General features: G+C 47.4%; 1 long non-coding RNA gene across 1 annotated transcript; it reads right to left on the bottom strand.

The window, feature by feature from the left end:
- Nucleotides 1-6456: 6456 nt before the first annotated feature.
- LOC135307408 (uncharacterized) lies at nt 6457-23848 on the bottom strand. Its single transcript, XR_010368128.1, has 2 exons — nt 23780-23848; nt 6457-6876 (listed from the first exon to the last, which is right to left on the bottom strand). It is a non-coding gene; the product is annotated as an uncharacterized LOC135307408 (long non-coding RNA).
- Nucleotides 23849-24117: the final 269 nt, after the last annotated feature.

Here is a 24117-nt window from a genome sequence, read left to right as displayed (position 1 = left end):
GCGAGGCAAGCTGAACAGCACTGCTGCAATGCACTCTGCTGGAGGAGAGCAGAAATCCTGCAGACGAGGAGGGGGATGCAGCCCCCCGAGCCCTGCTGGCTGCAGCCAAGCTCTGGCACCTTCCTGCTCCCAGCGCTGCAGGACACACCTTCACCAACACACAGAGAGGGGCAGGGGCTGATCAAGCACCTCCTCAGTGATAAAAACCAGAAAACCAGTGCAAAAGTGTAAAAAAAGCTTTGTCTCCTGTGGTTGATGCTTTGTGTGAGGAGACTAGAATCTCGACTCCGTGTTTCAGGAGGATGCTTTATTACATTATGATATATATTCTATTAAAATTATATACTAAAAGAATAGAAAGAAAAGGATCCATCAGAAGGCTGGAAAGAACAGGAATGGAATGAATAACAAAAACTCCTGACTCCCAGAGAGCCCGAGCCAGCTGAGTGTGATTGGCCTTTAATTAGAAACAATTAATATGCACCAATCCCAGCTGCACCTGTTGCATTCCACAGCAGCAGAGAGTTAATTGTTCACATTTCTTTCCTGAGGCTCCTCAGGAGAAAAATCCCAGCACAAGATTTTTCATAAAATATCCTAACTACAGTCCCCTGCACATGTCAGTGTCCAGGAGCTGGAAGAGCGCAGCGCCGCCAGCACCAGGGACAGCTCCAGGGGCTCGGGGCCATTCCAGGCTCTCGGCAGCTCGCTGGAATTTAAGGAGCAATTCCCAACTTCCCAGCACTGCTCAGACTGCGCCTCCCAGGAAATTCCACCCCCAGAAGTCACCAGGACCCAAGCCAGGATTTTCCCCTGCCTTGCAGCAGAGAAACCTCTGTCTGTGTTTGCAGGGAAAGAGGGACAGCACCAACATCCCAGACCTGCTGCTGGAAAAGGGGATGATGAGCATGACCAAAGCACTGGAACAGCCATTAATAAATAATAGTGATGATAATGGGGGAATAATAACTTATTAACAGCCAGGAATAAAGAAAATTTCCATGCTCTAGGGTGCTACTCAATATGAGGAGGCACTCCAGACATCAGCTCATTAACAAATTGTCTCAGTTGCTCCCTGAAATGATTTGGAGGACGTGGTTTGGGTTTGAAAACGCTGCACTCTGGTGATGACAATCACAAACCTCAGTCGTGTCGCCAGGAGAAAGCAGCAAGTTTAAAAGAAAGGAGCACAAAGCACTCGGGGGCTGTCACATCAGTGAGTGACCCCGCACAGGTGGTTTTTGGAGGGGCTCCCCACTGCACGTGGCCGTGGCACACACCCTGCCACTCCACACAGGGGACACGTCTGAGGGACACCTCAATAAATCAGTGACGGGCAAAAAAATGCAAGAAGTGTCTCAAAACTCCACAAATAAGGAGCTCTGTTTCTTGAATAAATTGTTTCCTGAGCATTATAGCTAAAAATTATCTTGCCAAATTTCAGAATTTTCAATCTGCCCATAAGAAAAAATAAATATATTTTTACCTGAAATACCCATACTATTTATTTTTGACACTCACTATAAAATTCAACCCTTTTGGTGACTGGCCATGCTTATTTGCTGCTTAATAAATAGCATTTATATTTGTCACTGTTTTTCATCTAAATATTAAATCACAGACTGATTTTGTTAAATATACAGTGTGATGAAAAATTATATGTGATACTTAATCAGATCAAAATAAATTCAACCTAGCACTGACATCTCCACGAGATAGAAGCGTTCTTTTATTTTTATTTTCCAGTTCGTTTGAGCTCTATTTATGTCTGTGGAGTAAATACCAGTAAAATTAGGCACTATTTATAATTTCAAATTATAGCTGTGCATATCCAGCAGGGTAATATTTGTGTTCCCAACAGCTGCTGGGAAGGAGGGGAGAACTGGAAGGATGAGCTTTGCCTTGCCCTTATTTCCATGTGAAACAACCCCATAACCCCAGATCCTATGGGATGTGTCATTCTGCAGGAAGAAAAAACAAATTATTCTAAAATCTCCACTTATCCAGGCCCCCAAATAGGAACCTTTTCTTCAAACCCTGGCTCAAGTTGCCCTGAGCCCATCCCTGGAGTTACTTCCAACTGGAAATGAGCTTTAGGAAGGGTTTTCAGGCGAGTGTTCCCCAAAGTAATCCTCTCTGAGCGCTGGAAAAGATTGAAGGAACTAATCTGGCTCTCCCCCCTGGAGCTCCAAATGTATATCTATTAACAGGACATAATAAATCATCAAAGCCTGGCACAGCCAGAGACAACGGAATGAGCTGGAAAGCAAGGATTAAATAAAGTTTAATAAAAAACTATTATGAAGCAGTGATAAATGGGAACCAATACTTACTGTGCAGTTCTACCATATTTCTCTGACATGAAATATCCCAAAATGTCCAAGTTACTCCCAATATTCTCTGGTTTTCAGCTCAGAAAGCATTTCAGGGAGAGCCAGAGACTCTTACTGGGGATCCCAGTAAATGCTGGTTATTAAAAAACTGGGAAGGGACAGGTCATCCCTCAGCTTGTCCAGGAATGGCCACAGCAGCCTTGGAGAAATTGCATTTACAGCAGTCCAGAGAACAGCAGCAGAGGGATGCTCTGGGAATAAAACAGGCAGGGCAGGGACCTGACCAGGGGATGGTCACTCTCAGGAGGCTCCAGGTCACCACCCTGCCACGGGCACTGCAGGGCTGCTCCTCAGCTCCTCCCAGGGAAGGCAGAAGGATCTGCTAAATCTTAAACCTGGAATTCAGTATAGCTGACATTCCCACTTCTCATCTCCAGTCTAGTGAGGGAAAACACAATATGTTAAACACAGTACATTAGAATTCAAACAAATGAATGTTTGGGGCAATTCCTGCTCAGATCAAAGGTCTTTCCTAACGTGAATTATTTCAAGTGCTGTCAGGAGGTCCCATACACTGAGTTCCCACTGGAAAAGCAGCAGCTGTTATTTTAGAGAGGATAAACAAGCAGGAATCTCACAGGGAGAAATCCACAGAACTGCTGGTGTCACCTCCCCGTTGCAGAGCTCCATGGTGCAGTGGAAAGGGCCTGGCTTCATCCCCTGCCATGGACGGGGCAGACTGGGAGCAGGCAGGAGGGAAGTGAGAAGCACAATCCTTTCAGGAGTGTTTTCTTGGGATGGATGGCTCGTGTTTAACGCTTAACAGAGCTCAGGCAATTTCACCTCTCGGCCCGTCCAGATGAGGAAGAGCTCATAAATGGGTGAACTCCGAGACAAAATGAGACCTTTTGCTCCATCCAGGGAGATGGCTGCACCTGGAGTGCAGGAGCCAGGGATATTTCCTGTTAGCAAGGAGCCATTCCCAGCGATCACCGCCGCATTCCGGAGAAAAATGCCTTCAATTTCCACCTCCAGAATGCACCAAGTGATTTGGCCAACTCAGATCCTTCTTTGTTAAGCATTCCATTGCTCTTGCTGTTGGCAGAGCAGAGGGAGCCAGGCCTGCTGCTCACAGGAACCACAACCCTTGGGTCCAGGCACAGGGAGATTTCCCCTTGGGAATGACCATGGGGAGATGGGTGGGTGCAGAGCCCCAGCAGCAGCACCAGGATTTCTGCCCTGCCTGAGCCCAAGCACAAGGAGAGTGATGCCTGGTGAAGGCTGACCCAGAGCAGAGGCTGGGCAGAGCTACAGAATAAAGCAGGGATTGATTCAAAGGATCTCCTCCATGGATCCCCCTTGGGCAGCACCAGAGCCCAGCCAGGGCTGCACCCAGGATGAACCCAAATGGTCCCAAAATGCACCCAAGATGAACCCAAATGGTCCCAAAATGAACCCAAGATGAACCCAAATGGTCCCAAAATGCACGAGCGCTGCGGGGGTCTCTCCCTGGGCTCAGCTCTGCTCCATGTGCACATTGCAGTTCAGTGTCCAACCCCAGCTGCAGCCCCTGCACTCCCATCCTGCTTGTTTTTCTCTCTGCAGCCCACGGGGTTTGTGCTCCTGGGCTGGGATTGGGATCATTTGTCCTTGGTGCCCAGCTGGAGCAGGAATTGTTTTGTCTCCCTGCTCTGTGCACAGAGCTCAGCATCCCCAATGTGAAGCTCAGACCCCACACTAAAGCAGCACAGAATGTGAAAATAGAAAAGCTGAAACTCGAGGCATCAAGAGGAGCCCGTTCCCATCCCCACTCCCATCCCTCCATCCCCACTCCCACCCCCAAGGCTGCTCCCCCAGCAGAGCACTCCCAGCCCCCCTGCTGCCCCTTTAATGCTGCTCTGGCAGCCCAAGGAGTTTGGGATAATTCAGCTCCTCTGCTCACAGCAGATTAGATACCGTGGTCAGTGAGTCTGAAAAGAAGGAAAGCAGAACTCATTTGCATCAATGCTTTCAATTTGCTCAGAATGTTTTCTCTTTTAATTATTAGCCCAGAGTAAACTACTTATCAATTAATTGCTAGAAAATGGAAGTGAGTGTGTGTTATTGCTTAAATCTCTAATTGGCTAGACTGTTGCTTTCTTGTTAAATGCTAATTAAAGTTTTGAAACAGGCAAACATTACTTAACTTTAAATGGCTTAACGAGATCCACCAAGGTATAAACATTTACATTACACATTATTTTTATGCCAGATCATGGGAAACCCAAAGCAAAGATGAGAAGAGCTGATTTTCACTAATAAATTCCACCATTTATATGGATTTTAATTAAATTAAGAAGGTCTTAATCTCATTTCTCAACTATTCAGTAAATATTGCAAATCACACAACCCATCACTGTTTAGAGGTATTTTTTCTTCTCAGAACCACAGAAGGGCTTGGGATGGAAGGGACTTAAAGAGCCTCAGGTTCCAACCCCCTGCCCTGGTCATCTCTTGCCACGAGGGTCAGTTGGGATTTACCACCAAGTTTATCATGTCACCATAATCACCTCAGCAAGAATTTCATTTTTGACTTCCACACACTCTCTAAACCTATGAAACAATTGAAAAATATTCCTGAAAAAAACCATCAAACTAGATAGTGATGTTAAATGAAGTTTGTGGAACTCAGCCAGAGTTAAAGCTACAGGCAGAAGAGGAGCTGTAGCAGCCCCAAATGTTATTTTTAGTGTGGCATTTCAAGCCTCAGATTGAGTTCAGCCACTGGAACCAGAAATGTGAGAGATTAAAGCTCAGCCACTCCCTGAGGCATTGCTGTCTCTGAAAAAGCTTCAGCCAAAAAGGGAAGTCTCACATGGGCAGTGCCATCTTCTCAGGGCAGTCTGGCCAAAGAGGGAAGGTGTTGGCACCCAAAAATGAGATGCAACCACAAGCAGTTTGCAGCCAGCACAAACACTGTGGCTTCTTCTGATGCTTCTAATTTGGAAGTTACAAATAATTTCATTAAAACCCCAGATCTCAGTGAAAATGTATCAAGCATTCATTGTTCAGTTCAAGCATATCTGCAATCTCCATGTTTAATTAGACATTGAGCAAGGCAGGCAAACACGCTGGTTTACTTAGATCCTGGAAATCAAACAGGGAATTGAGGCCTTGACAAAGAGGGAATAACACAGAGCTTCATCTCTGTGGTCGAGGTTTGTGTCAAGTGTTTTAAAAATGGGATTTAACCTCCCAAAGGTGTGCCCTCAGCACAGCTCCCAGATCCTCACCTTCAAGGGAGCAGAGTCAGGCAGGCCCAGTGGAAGGGAGGAGCTGTAAAGCCCAGGAGGACTTCAGAGAATGAGAGAGCCTGAAGAAGGGATTTCTGAGGGTGCTTCAGCCATTAAAGTGTCAAAGTCCCACTGATTTTCAGTGGGACTCGATCTCCCTGGGCAGGTGGAAGTCCCACTCTGATTGCCAAACAAAGAAGCCAACAAGGAGCAACTTTTGGCTGAGATTTGAAGGCCATAATTCCACCTGGCTGTGCCCTGAGGACCTGCAGGGCCTTGAACCATCCCAGCTCCTGCAGGGATTGAAACCTGCCCTTTGAAACGGGAGTGCCTGCCAGGGGTTTATTAACCTGAGCAGGAAAAGCAGGGAGCTGCTCCCTGTGCTCCACACCCCACTCCCAGCCAGTTCATAAAGCACACACCGCCTGCTCACAGCCAATTACTGTCACTGCTGAGCACATCCTTCCTTTCCTGAAACCAGCAGAAATAGAAAATGTAGAAAATGCCTTTTTTTCTTTTTTTTTTTTTAGCCCAAATTGCTGCGCAGACTGACTGAGCCATTAGGAGCTCCTGGATGCCCCTGTCCCCGGCTGCTAATGAGCATTTCTCCCAGGTTCATCCCAGAAGCCAGCCCTCCAGGCTGTGCTGCGCAGGAATTCAGGCTCTGCTCCTCCCCAGGCAGCTGCAGCTCTCCTGCACTCACTCCGGGGCACCGGGGAATTCAGCTTCATTTCCAACTCCTTTCATTAACCTGATACACAGTAACAAATTAAAACTTCAATTACCTGCAAGTCAAAATGGAGAAGCCGCAGAGACCGAGAAGATACAGAAAAGCATTTAGTGCGCTGAAGTGATAGCACTTTTTCCAGCTTTAATTGATTTCCTAATTTCAGGCCGTTTCCATGGCAGCCACACAGAGCCTGGTCCAGGAGCCAGCCGTGTCCCTCTGGAGGCAGCAGCACCCTCGGACCAGGAGCAGTTTGATGGAACACCGCCAGGCAGGGATGTTGGATCAAATTCAAACGTTGGGCAAAATCACTCCCTCCTTTTGAGGCCCTGAACTTCAGCTGGTTGTGGTAAGGCTGCACAGGGACAAAGCAAAGGTTTGAGACCTCCAGCAGGTGGAAAGGTTTTTTATCTCCAGGATACCAGGATAGCCAGGGCACCCATGAGGCAGCAGAGCTCCAGGATGGGTTAAAATCCCTCCTCTGGCACAGCTGATCCCTGTTTAAGATCATCACTGCAAAAAAATCATCTCCACGTTTAAGGTCCTGCAGGGAGAAAGGAGAAAGTTCATGAGAAAACTGCCTGATAAGAGGGAAAAAAAAAAAAAAAAGAGATTTAAGAAAGAGCTGCCATCCAGGGATATTAGACTGAGCTTGAGAACAGATTGTATCTGATCAAAAGCTTGCTCCTCTCCTGGAATTTTAACAAGTCTGGGGCTTGTCCATTTGGCATCCCCACCTTTCCCTGGCAGAGAGGAGCTGGGGGTCTCAGCCCTGGCTGGGGACAGATGAATTAACCTGGAACCCAGGTTAATTAGAGAGAAACCCCTGTCAGCAGCTGAACAGCAACCATCCATCCCAGGAGACAGCTGCACTGCTGAAGGGCAGCAGAAAACCCTCTGGAGGCTCTCTTCACCTGCACCCTGTGCTGGGCAGTGATGGGAAAACCCCTTGGAGGAGAGGACACCTCCCCAGAGGGACACGTCCTGCTGGAGGCCAGGCTGAGCTTTGGCCCCAGCCAAGCCCAATTGTCACCTCCAGGCAGCCCCACCAAGGGGGAGAGCTGGAAAAGCTGTCAGGAGATGTTTCTGAAGAGAACAAGTGTGAGCCAGGAGAACTCTCCCCTGGCTGGAGGCGAACAGGAATCTCCGAGTTCAGCTGGTTCAGAGGAACTCAAGGGTAACAGCCTCCTGCAATACACTGTAAACAACATAAGCAGGTAAATAAGTGATTTCTGTTCAAAATAAACTCCCCAGCACATTTTGGGACCCGCACTCAGATCTCCATCGATATCTCCCTTGAACACAATTCCCAAAAGGAGCCAGTTCTGAGCTGACAGTGTTTGGTGGCATTGTCACTTACATTTCATGTAAAATCTGCCCAGGAAATAAGCCCTTGACAGCAGAACAGTTGTTTTTCTCCTCATGGCACAACCGAACACAGAAACCAAGTGTCCCACACAGTTTTGTATTTCTAAAATGCAACACAACTAGCTCTGATCACACCTTGAAAGCTCACAGGAGAACAAATTAGGAAAACAATTGTTTACAGCCAGATGTTTTGGGTCACTGTTGTCTCACTGAGGCAAATAAAATACCTGCTAAAATGCAGGAATCCACAGTAATTATTCCAGCAAAATATACTATAAGCAAATTAAATTTTGCTGTTACCAGAAGAATTCTTTCACGCTGCACTACCTCTTATAAAGAAATTAATTCCATTGCTTGCTTTGCTCTCTGACCCTTCAGTTCCTCCAACAGTGCTGATTCCAAAGGAAACACTCCTGGTCTGCCAGAGTGAGAGCTCCAGCTCTGGTGTCAACATCTGCAATCCTTTTGGGACTGCTGGCTCTCCTCTGTGCCGTGTTCCCAGCCATGAAGAGCCTGCTGCATCACTGCCCTCATCCCAGGGATGTTCCAGGAATGGAACTGTGGCTACTGCACACATCCCATCCCATCCCAGCCCTGCCTGCACCCTCAGCCTCAGCCACGTGTGCGTTCCAACATCCCAGCTCCCAGGGGCACACAAAGGCCTCAGCTGCTTTAAAACACTGAATTTCCCCCCGTGAAACCCAGCCAGAGAGTGAGGGTTCAGTGGCACTGCCAGGAGCCCCTGGCACCCCGCAAAGGGGGTGCAGCAGCAGAGGGGACCTGGTGGCCCATCCCTGCCTGGGAGGAGACATGGCACCTGAAGGGAATCCCCTCCTGCCTGAGGAGGTGAAAAATGGAGCTGCAGTGGGTATTGTTCATGTGATTTGATGTCAATGGGCTGTTAAAAACCACCCTGCCATTGGTAAGAACAATATTTCAATATTAACTTTGTTATTTAGATGAAATGTCTGTGGTGTAACAGCATTAGCCTTACAGCTGTATGGGTGATGTATGGATGCACTACACATTCTGGCTGAAGGAAAAAATAGTTGTGATATTTTTAATAAAAACCTCATTTTCCTGTTCATTTTTGTACACAGCAAACAGATTTCACCGTGGGTGGTTGGATCTAATTCATTAGCTCCATCATGCACTGATATACAGAATAATCTCCCCATCAGCCCAGCTGCCTCCTCACAGCTCTCCTGAAGGTGCCTGGAAATCCAATTTCCATGTTGAGTATCAATCAGCCCGTCCTGACCCGGCCAGTGATGCACAAAATGGAATATTGGACCTTCCCCCGTGCCCCAGGCAGCAGCAGGGGCTGGGAGGGCACAAATCCCCTGGGGCTGCCTCTCCTGAGGGCTTGGACATCCTGGGCTCTGCCTCGGCCTCCAAAAAACAATCCCTGTGAAACAAAATGCTGCAGGACTTCCCCAAACCCTGCAGGGGATTGCTCCTGGTCATGGGATAATCACTGAGGCTGGAAAAGCCCTCCAAGGCCAGGGGAACACGAATTTCCTGGAGTCCAGCTGGTTAAGAGGCAGCTCAGGGGTAACATTCTCCCAAAATACAGAGTGATAAACAAACTAAGCATATAAATAAATTATTTCTATTATGAATGAACTCCCCAGGAAGTTACCAAGGCCATCAGTTCCATGCAGCCCCAGCAGTGCCCATGGCCCCAGGTGCCACATCCATGAGGCTTCTGAAGCCCTCCAGGGGAGCCTGCAGGAGAAGCCCAGGGCTCAGCCTGCTCAGCCCCAGCCACCTCGTCCTTGCTCTCCTGAGGCTCCAGGATGAGCACAGGGTATAAACCAGCTCCCAGACCCAAGGTTTGCAGAGGGGCTGTCACCCAGCCTGCGCCCTCTCCTGCACGAACACCTCACCAGGGCACCTGTCCTTTCCTTTCCGTTCACCCTGAAATAATTTAGATGGGGAAAAAAAGACTCAACAAAACCACAGCTTTTACAAGTGTATCCTCAGCCAAAAAAAATATTCCATAACCTTGAGGAGATGAACTTCCCCAGCAGTGATTTCAATGCATATTGCTACAATCAAAAGACAATTTTGTTCTCTGACAGTTATGATATTCCTCAGTGAAAATATGGCCTATCACTTCCATTTCCTCTGATTCATAAATCACATTGTTGCATTTGCAGCGCTCTTTCCAAAACATTTCCATGCACTTGGGCTCTACCCTGACCAGCCCTTCCAGAAGGGCCCTGCAGTGCCCCTGGCAGCTGCAGGCTGTACAGAACATTCTGGTAGGAATTCTTTGGCACAGGGTTGGATTTTTAAGGATATTTGGCATTTCAGCCCACATTTCCCACCCACCCATGGCACTGATCCACTCTGAACACTCTAAACCTCACAAAAAATGGGTCTGAGTAGTAGAAGGGTCATTAAATAATAACAGGAATTTCATCTCTGAGATAAGGAGCATGGGGAAAGGTGTGTCCTGGATTTGGGGAGAGGGAACACAACAGGGAGAAGGCTGAGCCTGAAGGACTCAGGAGAGGAGCAAAGCAAACTATGTTATTGGGGTGTAGCAGTGGCCTTGGAGCCCAAATCCCAACAGCTACTGCACCCCCAGGAAAAGCTCCTGGCTGCTAAAATATTCCTCCCTGGAAGCAATAACTAAAACCAGGCGAGAACAACGGCATTTCAAATTGAAAAAAAAAAAAAAAGTCTCAGGTTCTAAACCAGTTTAGGAAACGCAAAACACATCTCCACATTTCCAGATCCCGTCCAAAAGCACAGCTGGAATGCTGGCTGTGGCAGCTGCTGGGCTTTCCCAGGGAGCAGCAGGAGCTGTTCAGGCTGAGCCCCAGCCCCAGATCTGAGTGTATTTGAGGGCAATGGACACCCCCAGCCTCATCTGCGTGCTGGACAAGCCCACTGCAACAAGGGCTTGCCAAACGTTTGTGGCCATCCTGTTCAAGGGATGAGCTCCAGTGGTTGATGTGCAGGTCCAGCCCCACAGGAGAGGGGAATTTCTCCACAATTCCTGAAGCCACATGGATCCAGCTTTGGCAGCCACTGAGCTGGAAGTGGTAGGAGGCAGAGAGAGGCTGGAGGAGGACATTTCTTCCTCTTCTCTCTCAGTTCCCACAGGTGGCACTGCCACACCAAAACACAGCACAGGACAAGCCTCACTGTGACCCTTGTGGGCACCTCAGAACTTCCATAAGGAACATAATCCATCCTTCCATCACCCCTGGAGCACCTCAGAACTTCCATAAGGAACATAATCCATCCTTCCATCACCCCCTGGAGCACCTCAGAACTTCCATAAGGAACATAATCCATTTCTGCTATTTCTATCTAGAAGTGCAATTTAGGATGAAGTTGCTGGATTGAAGCAGTGTCTGGGGTTTAGTCTTTCTCAAGAACTGAAGGGAAAGCCTTGCTAAAAAGGGTTGGAATCGGCTTCATCCAAGCATTTAAAACTGTGAAAATACAAAGATAGAGCAGGCAATTCTCTGTCAGTTAACTGATCATGGAACAACAGACAGAAACAGCAACAACCCCAAACAATCAGCAATAATCAGCATGGCAGAAGAGGAGAATTTGCCTGCACACAGAGCTGGGTCTGCCTCCTCCCAAAGTTTCAGTCCTTTGCTGGAGCCAGGACTCCTCAGGAATGCTGGATTGTTCTGCTTGTGCCTTTGCTGCTGGTGTAGATATAACTTTGATATTAAATCAAACATCTGGATGTAAAACTGCTCTGTCAACCCCAGCCCTGCCAACAACAGCTATGTACAAACTGCTGTAAGGTTTGGGGGTCCCATTTGTTCCCATTTTGGGAACCCAAGGGATTGGGCTGCTCTCCAATGGCAGGACAGCAGAATATCAAATGTTATGGAGTAAGCTAAGGACATAAGAAAATGTAAAAGAAAATAGTCCCTAAGCAATTTAATACTAAATTAAAAATTGAATCCTAAACCAATTCCCCAGTAATGGACTATTTCTAATTAATTACCTGGTGTGTCTATAAAGATTTTTGTGGACCTCCCAGGCATAAGCCATTTTACCAGGGCTGTTTCTGTAGGAACTCATTTATCTCAGGGAATGGGTCTCAAACCACATGGAAACAGTGCTGAGCTTCACCTGCCAGCCACAGGGCAGGTAAACTGAAACTGAGGCTCGGGAGGGATCAGGGGGATTTGTGAGCCAGCATCTGGGCTCTCCAGACAGACAGGACTTTGTGGACTTTCAGGATTTACCCTGAATTTATTTACACAGCAGAACTGTGCCTGTCTCTGCAGGGCTGGGATTAAAACCTGCTGTTCAGGAGAGGGAAACTCATCCAAGGCAACAACACAAGTTTCCAAAATTCAGTTTGACTCCAACTTACAGACAGGAAATGCTGGAGATCTCACGTGTAACAGTGACCCTGTGCAGTCAGGAACAGCAGAGATCAAACACCTCGGCAGAACTGTGCAGGAATTATTGGTCCATTTCACCTCTGCAGAAGGGCAGGGATGTAACAAAGCCTAAAGGTCAGCCAAAATCCTAATGAAAGCACCACAACCCGCAGGGAAAGCTCAGCTGGCAGGGATCCTGGCTGGGTGCTCCTGATCCATCCCACAGCTCCAGGGCATGGGGCATTCTCACTGGCATCCTTCCACACTGCTTTGCTAGGCCAGGCCAGGAAATCCATCACCTCAGCACCAGAGTGGGGCACACTCCCCATCAAATGGGCACCATCCCAGAGCAGGGGCTAATCCAGCACTGGGACACCTCTGAAACCCCTGAGGGATCCCTCCCGTGCTGCTCATCCCATCCCTGCACTCCCTCTCCTGTCAGAGCCCAGGATATCCCTCTGGATGGCTCAAAGCCCTGGCAGGGGCTCAGAGACCCAGGCAGGAAGCCAAAAACACCTGGAAATTCGATCTTAATTCATGGAGCAAATTGCCAACCTTATATGAAGAATTACAGGTCACAAAATTTAAGTAGCATAGTAACAGCAATCACGGGGTGAAGGGAGAAATTTTGGAGCACTGTACAGGGGGGTTTTGAACCTTGCACAGGGGGGTTTGGGATTCTGTATGGGGGGTCAGGGGTTCCAAGGTGGAGGGATTTGGGCGTGCCCTGTCCTTCTTCTTTCTTCTCCCTGGCATCCATGTTCAGGATGATGTTGGCACTCACAGATTGGTTTAGGGTAGAAAGCCACTGTCTAACACAGGTGATGGTATTGGAACATTATTGTAAACACAGAATACGTAGTTTTTGGTATAAAAGACAGCACCAGCCCGAGAGGTGGGGTGTGTGCCTCAGACCTTGGCAGGCCAGACAGAAAATGTTTGAGATAAAGAAATAATAAACAACCCTGAGAACATGAACCGAAGACTTCTCGTCTCTTTCTTTGGCTGCTGGGTTGGGGAGAAGAGACTTTGAACAGAGACACACCTTGGGATCTTCCCAACCAGACCAGACCAGAGGAGATCCCGAGACTCTCCCACCACACTCCCTGCCTGCAGAGGCCCCAGCCCCACATTCCCATCATTTCTGCTGTAATTCCTCCTGCAGGCCCAGCACATCCTCTTCCCTCTGCCCCCTTAGCCAGAATTCCTGCGAGATGTTCTTGCTGCTTCCCTGGGCCTGAGCAGTTTGCCCCCCTGATAACTTCCTTGACAGCAATTTCCTGATGGGGAAAATAAAAGTTCTAGGGGTTACTTTGTGAGGCATCTGTTAAGCAGTCTTGGCAGGGCTCTTTTCTCTCTCCTCACGTGCAGATTTTTCAGGAAAACACCAAATCAGAATAAATCCCCTGTGATTTCCCTGAAGAGAGAGCAGGTGCTGATCTAACAGCAGACATCCCACTGAACCAGGAGAACTCCAACCCGGTCAGGAAGGTGCACAGGATAACTGGGAGTACTGGTGGGGAGCAACAAGAAATTCTGTTTCTAAAAGGACAACTAAAAGGGCTCCAATGTTGCCTCAGTGGCTGAGAGCCTCCTCTCTCCTGCAGCAAAGCAGATTTGGGCAACGTGAGCAGCATTGAGCTGTGCTTTGCAATCATGGCCAAGTGAATTTATAACTGCATTTGTTTGCCAGCTCCCTGCATATCAGTTCAGAGCTGAAAAGGGGCATTTATTGTGGATATTGCTGTTCCTGACCTCCCCCAGCTGCTCCTTCCATCCTTCCTTCAGGTGCCTCCCAGCTCAGGATATTCCTTATCCCACAGCCCTTGGCTCAGCTGGATCCCTGGCTGGATTCCCCCTCCACGCAGGGCACAGAGCCCAGGTGAGGCTGGTTTGGGAAGAATCAGGGAATTAGAGAGCTCTGGAACAGCAGCAGTGATGCTCCTCAGGCTGCTGCACCCCAGCAGGGTTTTATGGACACGTGTCCCAGACAATCCAGGGAGAGATCCATAAAATGCCAAGTTCAGCTCCACCGACACATCACACCAGGCACAGAGGGAATAAACAACTCCGAGTGAGCTCCTTTATGATCCTACAGACTCTGCCCTTTCCTTACAATTACTTCTTCTCTTCTAAAAGATATAACTACAGGTTTTGTTTGCAGGTGTTTTCTGCTTCTGAGCGATTTTCAATTCTTTAACCTATTTATAATTAAAAGGCGTGTGAAATGCCAGGAGATTATTTGCTGTTCCACGAGGGATTTAAAGAACCATCACAATAAATCAATGAAAGGTTCACTATAAAGGGAGGGAGATGGACACTGTCAATATGAAACAGCAGTGAACTGTAAAAATAAGAATTAGGCTGCTGAGCTGTTTGTCAAACATATGGAAGCACTGACAAGGAAGGTAAAAAATTCTATTTAGAATCATAAATAGCTTTGGTTGGAACTTAAAGCCCAGCCCAGCAGGGTTTGGGGGTTTTGGGGCAACCTGGGGCTCATTGCAGGCACACCACTGCCAGAACAGGGAAATGCAGCAGTCATATTGCCTAGAAAAACCCCTTCCCCCAGGATTTCTCTCCTGAGAAACTGAGAAGCTTCAGTGAAAAAGGAAAACAATTTTATCTCATTTGCTTCTCATGTGTTTTGCTGCTTTGGAATGTAGTTGGAGATTGTTTTGTTGGTTTCATGTGAATTGTTTTGAATTAATGACCAATCAGGGCCAAGCTGTGTTGAGGCTCTGGAAAGAGTCACAAGTTTTCATTAGTATCTTTTTTAACTTTCTGTAAGGATCCTTTCTGCATTCTTTAGTATAGCATTGTTTAATGTAATATAAATCACCAAATAATAAATTAACCTTCTAAGAACATGAAGTCAAATTCATAATTTCCTTCCTTCGTCTGGAAACCCTGTAAATACAACAGGGAAATGCAAGCACTGGAGCACCTGGGCAGGCTGCAGGAGATGCAGGAGCTGCTCCCTGCAGGCTCCCCTCTCCCCTCCTCTCCCCAGGATGGGTCACTGCTGGCCACAGTGCTCAGGCCAAGGTGAAGCATTCTGGGGAGTCCATGCTCCTCATGGGGCAGGAGGTCACTGTGAGGAGCAGAAACCCCGTGCACACCCCACAGACCCCGCTCAGAGTCCCTGAGGAATCCATAACTTCCACTGGAATCCAGCCTCTGCTGAGGCAATGGTCCCACGAGAGGATAAATGAGGAATAGCAGGCTCTGCCTCAGGAGGTTCCTCAGGCTGTATTTCTGCAGAGGAGAACATCTCCACTGCCTCAGACAGCTCACAAATCACTTTGGAGTGGAACTCACTGATCCCAGGCCATGAACATCCATTCAGTGAGCACCAGCACCATTCACCAAAGAATCCACCACAGAACGGAGCCACAATTAACTCCTTGTGAGCCCCTCCTGCACGATTTCCTCCTCATTCCAATAAAAGCCAGTTTTATTCCCTCGGTCAGTGCAGAGGCTGCTCCTTCCCTCAGATCTGCTGGCACAAAAGCAGCGAGGCTGGAGGTGCTGTAACAATTTATTACTCCGAACGCCATGCAAATGAGCTCATTGACATGCACACATCCAGTACTTAAATTATCCTCCCTGCCGTCTGCCACTGGATTTGAGCAGGTCCAGATTGATGGGGATTTTCCCCGGCGTTTCAGATCTGTTCTGCACACAGAGCCTCCCCTCTCTGTGACAGCCACCCCACCTGGGGCTGCTGCCATTTATCCCTTCAGGGCTGGATGCCACGAGAAGTGAGACCCACAGGGTCCAGAGGTGTTTGCTGCTGTTAGAAAAGGAATTTTTATGCTGTTAGAAAAGGAATTTTTATGGCCACAGGGCCCTCCAGCCCCAAATCCTTTTGGGATTTTGGGGATGCAGATTGCTTTATGCTGTCCCACAAACAATGCTGAAGCAGCCCCTGCTTGGAGTTAAAGCTGGGGCAGGAAAGAGCAGCAGAAAAGCTCTCAGAAGAAGCAGATTTTATTTCAAGTTTTGTCTTTTCCAAGACCCATAAGACAAATGTAAATCACTCCACACAAGCTCGCTCCATTCCTCCACAGTTTATCCCAGATTATTTTCCGCAGTCCTTGAGGGAACGTGCCACACCTGTTTAAACCTGAACAATTCAACAACTGCTCTGATGCTTTGCAGCATCTTTCATTTCATTCTTTACTCACAATTAGACTTCACACTAATTCCTGTAGCCCTCAATTATGAGCGCAGTTTAACAACATACCTGAAAGAATTTGAGAGACATTTTATCTCCCGATGCAGCCCCTGAAAAAAGGCCATAATTGCTTGTCATTCAAAGGAAATTAAAAATCATTTGGGGAACGATGTGAATGGAATTTGCAATTAATCTCAGGGCTTTTTCCCTCTCCAGGAGGAGCCCTGTGCATTGGAGGCCCCTTCAGCAGACAGATGAAGGACACAACTGCTCTGGCTGTGGATTCCACCCCACCAAGGGCTGCTGACACGAATTTGGATGTTCAGCTTTGCCCTCAGATGACCTGTACCTAACCATGCTGCAATCCCCCTCCCTTTCACGGAGATGAAGCTGTCAGCAGCTTCTGGAAGCCCCAGAGCCAATAAAAGGCAGAGTTAACACGTGTGGTGGCCACTCAGCCCATCACCTCCCAGCTGCTGGAGTCCTGCAAGCCTCAGAGCACTGAGCAGCATTTCCCTGATGTCACCGGCAAAAAATCACAGCCAGATTAATTCATCCTCAAGCAGGTGGGTTTTCAGGCACATCAGGGGATATTCTCATATTAATTAAAAGAAAACCCAATCAAAAACCCAGGTTTAGTGCCTGTCTATGTTTATTTTTCCCTTTAAAGGTTCAATTGAGAATAAACCATATATTTTTTTCTTGTAGAACATCTGTCCCTGTAATCCATAACACATTTTCTATCAGAAGCCACCCAGAAATAATAAGAAAATAGATTTTTCACAGGGAAATATTTTTTTTCTAATTGAAGTTTAAGTGGTTCATTTTTTTTTAATAAAAGTGTTTGTGTTTTTAGTGATTTTAGTACAAGCTCAGGGCAAAACCAGCCAGAACATCTTATTTAAGGCCCTCAATAATTACAGAAATTAGTGACATGGCATAACTTTGTCTTCCCATTCTCAGCCCCACCTGCCTGTGCATCTCCCTCATTTACAAGTCTTTAATTACACCATCAGCCCTTCCCCACGTGTGTCTGCTCCCTGAGCACACCGAGCTCAGTCCTGCCTCCCAAACGAGCCTGGATTTAATATTTCGGGGTTGCCTCATTTTTCAGCATGTGTCTGAGCCTTATCTGCTGCCGACTGTCCAAACGCTGCTCCCAAGAAAGAATTTTTCATTTCCTTTGGGCTTTTCTCGCCTGTTTGTCGCTATCTGAATGCTCCACAACATTAATTAAACTGACAAGGTAAGGCAGCAAAATTATCTCCACTTCGCACACAGGGGGCTGAGGCAGAGAGTTCAAGTTGAAAGGAAAGCTGGCCATAAACTCCACAAAAATATTGCAGCTGAAATGAACTCCAAAAGGCAGCACTGCCTTTCCACGAGGGCACGGCAGGAGGACCTGGGCAAGCACAGGTTTGAGGTGAATGCAGAAAAATCAGCCTGAACACAGAAAATTTCCATTTAGCCTCGGAAGGCTTGGATTTCCAGTTAGAGCCTGAAAAGAGAGTTTGGTTCAGAGCACTCAATCCAGCCCCACATTGCTGTTCCACACTGGGCCTCCCCTGAAAATGCACGGATGGACCTGGAGGTGAGGCAGCCCCAAAAAAGGGATCTGAAGGAAAGGTTTCAGTGCTGACAGAGCAGCAAACACCACTGTCCAGGCCAGGGAATGAGGCTGCACTGAGCTCCCTGCCTTGCTGGGCTCAGCACTCTCCTTCCCTGCTCTCCACCACTGTCAGAACCCAGCACATCTCTGGATGCCCTGGATGGCTCACAGCCCTGGCAGGGGCTCGGAGACCCTGGCAGGAAGCCAAAGACACCTGGAAATGCAATCTTAATTCATGGAGCAAATTGCCAACCTTATATAAGGAATTACAGGCCACAAAAGTTTAAGTAGCACAGTAGTAGCAATCACAGGGTGAAGGGAAAAAGTTGAGAGCACTGTACAGGGGGGTTTTGTATGTTGTACAGGGGGTTTGGAATCCTGTACATGGGGGTCAGGAGTCCCAAGATGGAGGGATTTGGGCATGCCCTGTCCTTCTTCTTTCTTCTCCTTGGCATCCATGTTCAGGATGATGTTGGCATGTGTGGATTGGTTCATGGTGAAGGTGCACTTGCCAACAAGGGCAGAAAGTATTGGAAATAGAAGGTAAATATCTTATACGTAGTTTTTACTATAAAAGAGACAACCGCCCCATGGACGGGAGAGAGTGCCCTTGGCTGTCTGCTGATCAGACCTGGCTGGGCAGACAGAAACACTTTGTAGATAAGGAACAATAAACTCAACTGAAACCCAAAAGCAAGAGCCCAGACTCCTTCAAAGCACAGCCTGCCCAGAACCACCTTTTCCCGTGCTGGGGCAGAGACAAGTGACAGCCGACCCCGGCACCCCACCAGAATGAATTTGCTGCTGGAGCCCTCCCAGCCCTGCTGCAGTCACAGGGAGGCACAGGCACCACCTGGCTCCCCCGGGGGTATTGCTGAGAATTCTGTGTGCAAACTGCGGATTCTCAGAGTTGGAATCGGGCAGGAGCTGCTCCAAGAGTAACCTGGAGGAGCTCGACCTCTGCCCAGCTCTGGAACCCCTGAGGGTCACCACAAACCCCCAGCTCTGCCTCCAGACGGGATTCTGCTCCTTCTGCACCTGCTCACGTCCCAAATCACTGAATCTCATCAGGGTCACCCAAACAAGGCTAAAAGGAGGTGTCTAGACAAGGAACGGATCATTCTGGATGCTCCAGTGGCTGTGCTCTCCTCTTGGCAAGCAGAGCTTTGTGAGAGTCCCAACGTGTCAGACACAGCCCCCAAAAATAATTTATAGACTTTCAAAGCCAGTATTTTCAACAATAAATGACAAATATAAAGACAAAATCATCAAAACACTTGCAGAAAGCAAGGGCTTAAACTGCCAAAGAAATGTCACAACATTTTCTCTGAAAATTATTCATAGCCTTCCAATCAGTTCCAGAATCTTCTGCTTCTTTCCCTCCCTACAAACTGCTATTAAATGTAGCCAGGTACTGACTGCAAGGCTTTGCCTCTGCTAAATCCCTTCCCAGCATGTCAAGTGTATCAATATTTGAACAGGCAATGGCAAATTCCACAGCCTTACAGATATATTTATTAATTTCAATCATCCAGGCCAGGGAGGTGTGAATGAGGGCACTGTCATTTAGGGCTGTAATTAATCATCCTGGACACTTCCCTGTCAGGGCCCATAAATCAAGAAGCAAAGTGTTTCTCCTCCTGAGTGATATGGAAGCAGCATTAACGGGGTGACAAAAATCTAATGCTGTCAGTGAGTGGGAGATATTTTATCTGCCTTTGACACGGGGCTGTTCCACACGGGTGCCCTCCACCTCAGGATTTATTTTCTGCCTGTAGAGCACACATTTTAAAAATATGAACAGAGCAGAACAACAAGGCTGAAGTACGAAGTTGCCAAGTGCCAAGACAGAGGAAAGTTTCTGAAGGAAAGGGGAAAAAAAAAGCCCTGACACATCAATCCAAGGTGTAACAAACACATGTTGGGAATGAGAAGGGACAAATCCCTGTTTGCAGGGCAGTGCCAGGCAATCCCTGGATTGAACAGCTCTGAACCAGCCCCTGCTCAGCTCCACACCCAACAGCCACGGGGAAAGGAAAACACAGGGAAAAATGAGGCTTAAAGCAGTGCTAAAATAGGAAGAAAATATGAAGAAAATAGGAAGAACTAGATTTGCTTTTCAAAAAGAAGAAAAGCCTGAGTCCACGGTGAGGAGGTTTCCAGGCTGGTGCTCCTCAGCTCCTGGCAGGGGTCACCACCCTCTCCTGCCATGGCACTGCCTGCTCGTATTTCACACCAGAAATGTGAAATATGAACCACTAAACCTTCCCATTCTCACTGCTTTAAGAGATTATTGCCAAGTGCAGCTGTACAGGACCATTTATTACCTTCAATATTTGGATGGAGCTGCTGAAAGCCAGACCTGGTGAGAAACCTGCATTTGAAGAGATGCAAGCCCTGCACTAACAGCTTGTCTGAAATGCATTCAAACACTCCAGATACTTTTAAAAAAACCTCGTTAGATTCTGGGAATAACAGTCAGCATCATTTTATTTGCCATTTCTTCCATCTCCAGCCACGCCAGGTGCTCCTTGGGCTCCTCGCAGCCTCTCCCAGCAGGCATTCTGACATTTCTCGCAACTCAAACAGCCTGGGGCTGCTCTGATCTCCGGGCAGGAGCTGCAGCAGTTGCAGGGTTCCTGAAGCACCCGAGAGGGATCTCAGGCAGCTGCCATGGGGAACACTGGACACGGAATTTTCTGGAAGGGTCCAGCTGAACGGAGCCCAGCTCTGAGATGATCAAACACAGCCATGAACACACCTCCCCACCTGGCACTAAACACAGTTCGAGGCTCCCCCTGAGACCTCTCATCTTTAAGTATTTGAGATCTCAGCACTTCAATTCTGCCAGTAACAATTCAACCTGCAACTTCTTATCCCACTTATTCGCAGGCTACAAACTTTATGGCCAAAATCAAACCTAAATATACCGATGGCAGTCTACCACGGGAAAAGAAATCATAAAATTTCTTATTTAATCACACAATTCTATCGCCAATCTGCTGAAAAAATAGATGCACAAGGGTATTACTGCCTGTGCTCTAAGTGCTAAGGTGGAATTCTGCCCACAGGCAGTAACTATAAACCCAGGTCTGAGATAATCCAGTTGTAAAACACTGAGCATAAACCACATGCTTTTGGCCTCTGATGGAAGCATTCTTCTCCAAAGCACAATTTACATTTAAATTGATATTGTAGGGAATCAAATACTCAAAATAAGTGTCAATGTTTTCTTCTTCACCGAGTTGTTTCCTAATTGGATTCAAGTGTTTTGCCTAACCATTTCATAGTCTTATTTTGTTCTGGAAATTAAAAATAAAATCTTTCATTATTCATGATCCATACCTTCTGGGAAGTGCCTCAGATTGTTTTTTGTTAAGAAAATAAGAACAGGCTGTTTCCATTTAACTGCTGAGACCCAGCAAACAGAAGGGAAGCAATTCCTCCTGATGCAGTAACAGCAGAGAGCTCTGATGGAAGCCAGCAAAAACATCCCCCTCCAAAATCCCACTCCAGGGGACAGAGCACCTGGGACCTTGGGCTGGAGTCAGAGACCCCCCTGCCTTTCCCTGGCTCTGCTCTTGACACCAACCCCAATATTTCAAACCCAGCCTCTGCACTCCCCACAGAAGGACAGCCACAATGCTTCAAAAATAAACTAAAAAAAGCTTTTCCAGCAATAAAGCAGCTCTGAAGAGAGCTTTGTAAATGAATTCTAGAACTAACGAGGCTGAAGAACACCCATGAGCAGGGTAAACCTGCTGGCTGAGGAGCAGGGAGTGCCCACCACACTCTGCATTTCTGGCAGGGAACAGAATTATTCAATTCCTGCTCTGCTGCTACAGGGACAAAGCACAGGTGCTGCCATGGTTGTCAGACACAAAGAAAATACATTCAGTGGTGGAAGAACCCCATTGAGCAATTCCCTACCAAATTTTTTTGTCGTTGTTCTGGCAAAAGACACGGTGGGAGCAAAGTTCAGTGAGAAAGTTCTTTGCCGTGAATGTAGAAACCAACCAAGCACTCAGATCTCTCACAGAAGCCACACGAGGCCCAGGTGGCTGCACTTACAGACTGCTGGAGTTAAAACCCCTTCCCAGTCCCGAATTCCTTCACTTCTGTCCCAGCAGAGCAGGAGGAACCCCAGCCCCTGGCCCTGCTCAGCCCCAGCTCTGAGCTCTTCCTGCTGTGCTGAAAGCTCCCAGGCTGAGCAGGCTTCTTGTCTTGGCAAACTCCCCACGTGTGAGGACACGAGGCTTGACTTCATTCTGCTCAGAAGGCTGATTTATTATCTTATATATTATATCAAAACGCTACATTAAAACTATACTAAAAGAATAGAGAGAGAGGAAGATCAGAAGGCTACAGAGAACAAGAATAGAATAGAATAGAATAGAATAGAATAGAATAGAATAGAATAGAATAGAATAGAATAGAATAGAATAGAATAGAAGGCATAACAACATCCTGTGCCTGCTCACAGCCTTGGCACAGGGGGCTGTGATTGGTCACTAATTGAAAACAATCCCCATGGACCAGTGGAAGATGCACCTGTGGCACTCCACAGCAGCACACAGTTATTGTTTACATTTCTTTCCTGAGGCTCTCAGCTCCTCAGGACGGGAAAAATCCTAGCAGAGGATTTTTCATAAAACATCATGGCTACACAGGCTCACTCCTCACTCACAAAATCTCCTCCTGCACCTGCCTCTCCTGCCCTGCTCCTGCAGGAACCCCAGGCTGCAGCTTCTGCCAAGTGCTGCTGCTGCAATTCCCCCGATAACATCAGCAGGGAAATTCCACTCATGGGCTCTCCTTAGAGCTAAACGTGCTGCTAATTTGGGAAATATCTCACCTGACCCGTCCAACCAACTGAGCACTTCCCTGGCCTCTCTCTCCTTAGCATGATAACCAATTCAAAAGCACTTATTCCACTTCATTAAAACCAAAAGTTGGCCTGAAAAACAATATTGCTTGTTCATATTCAATATAACACTCGTATAAACATTCATATTCAATAAAACATTTTTCAGTTGACCTGAAAAACAATAGCTGGGGCTTGCATTGGGCCGAGCTACACATCATCAGCACAGCGGGAAAACAACAGCAAAAACCAGAATATTGTTTGTCTCTAAATGACCATCACCTTCGTGGGGATTTATTTTTTACACAGCTTTTTGCTGGTTTATATTTGATTTAAGATACCCATCTCAGCAGCCCAGGGCAGTGCCCCCAAGGGAAGGGAACATCCCATCCCAAAATCCCATCCCTCCCCATGGAGCAGAGGAGCCGCCCCACCTCCAGGGTCCTCAGCTGGGAAAGGACAAATGGGGTCAAATTTAACCCCCCCAAAGCAGCCAGACACTGCACAGCCTCACTCAGCCACTCCAGGCCAAAGGCACAAAGACTTCATCCCAAAAATTCCAACTCTCCCAGAGGAAAAGGAAGGATAAAATAACAATAAAACTCCACAGACCCAGCAAGCTGCTAAATACAGTTCCTAAGTTAAGGAGGGTAAAGGTGAAAGGAAAAAAGAGAATTTCCTTTTATTGGCACAAGAGAAACCTTCCCCTTAACCAAAGGGCAATGGCTGGGTGCAGTTGAGGTTTTTAAACACATTTATAAAAAGCTTTCATTCAGAAGACATCTATATTTCCAGCCCAAATCCACACCTAATAAATTTTTATCAAATTGTCAAAATGCCATCAGGAAAGGAGAAAGTTTTAGGACCTCTTTCCCTTTTTCCTAGACAATTGTCTACACCACAGAGCTGCTTGCAGGGGGGCAGAGCAGGCAAACCTCAGGCTATAAAAATGGATTGCAAGGGTACAGAAATTAAATGCTGTTGTTCAGTTTGGGTTAAATAAATTCACCCCTGGCACTTGGGTTGGCTGACACAACCTGAAACCTAAAAAATTACCTTTGGAAGAGGCTGGATGAGGTCCTTGGCTGGAGGGAAGCAGCAAACCAAGTCTCAGCTCAGAAAAAATGATGGAGGAGGAAATTGGGAGCCTTAAATTCTCTCTGCCCCCTCCCCTGGCAGGGACCATCCCGTGAGGACCACCAAGGGAATGGGCAACACCTGGGATGTGCCCCAGGCTCTGCCAGAGCCAGGCAGGAATTTGTGCCCATTTCCACAGTGAAATTTCCCCCCATTTCTTTGCTGCTGCATCACTGAATGAGGCAAAGGTGGCAAATCCACATTATTTCATTTAAGCTCCTTCTCTTCCCCCTCTCAGCCCTGCAGAGCTCAGCACA

The sequence above is a fragment of the Passer domesticus genome, chromosome 9 (assembly GCF_036417665.1).
Source record: "Passer domesticus isolate bPasDom1 chromosome 9, bPasDom1.hap1, whole genome shotgun sequence".
NCBI lineage: Eukaryota > Metazoa > Chordata > Aves > Passeriformes > Passeridae > Passer > Passer domesticus.
This window is presented reverse-complemented; position numbering and strand designations above follow the sequence as displayed.